Genomic DNA, 469 nt, shown 5'->3' on the forward strand with positions numbered 1-469 from the left:
AAAAAAATTAAAAAAAGACATATAAACAGATATACATACATACATTTTTCTTTCATATGAACATACATACATACATTTTCTTTGCATATGACCATACATACATTTTTCTTTGCATATGACCATTCATACATTTTCTTTGCATATGCTTTGCATATAAACATACATACATATGAACATACATACATACATATAAACATAACATACATACACAAAAAATTCTAAAAATCTGCCTAAAAAATCTAAAAATCTGCCTAAAAAAATTATATGAAAAAAAGCATACATCATCCATCCATCCATATAATGAACATATACATCATCCATCCATCCATATAATCAACATATGCATATGAAAAAAAATTATATGAAAAAAAATTATATGAAGAGGATCGAGGGGACAAGGAGGAAAGGGGGTCGCCGGAGCCGGACCGAACGGGGAGGAGGGGCGGCGTCGAGGCAGGGGCGGCAGTGG

Source organism: Triticum aestivum, chromosome 2D, assembly GCF_018294505.1.
Source record: "Triticum aestivum cultivar Chinese Spring chromosome 2D, IWGSC CS RefSeq v2.1, whole genome shotgun sequence".
Taxonomy (NCBI): Eukaryota; Viridiplantae; Streptophyta; class Magnoliopsida; order Poales; family Poaceae; genus Triticum; species Triticum aestivum.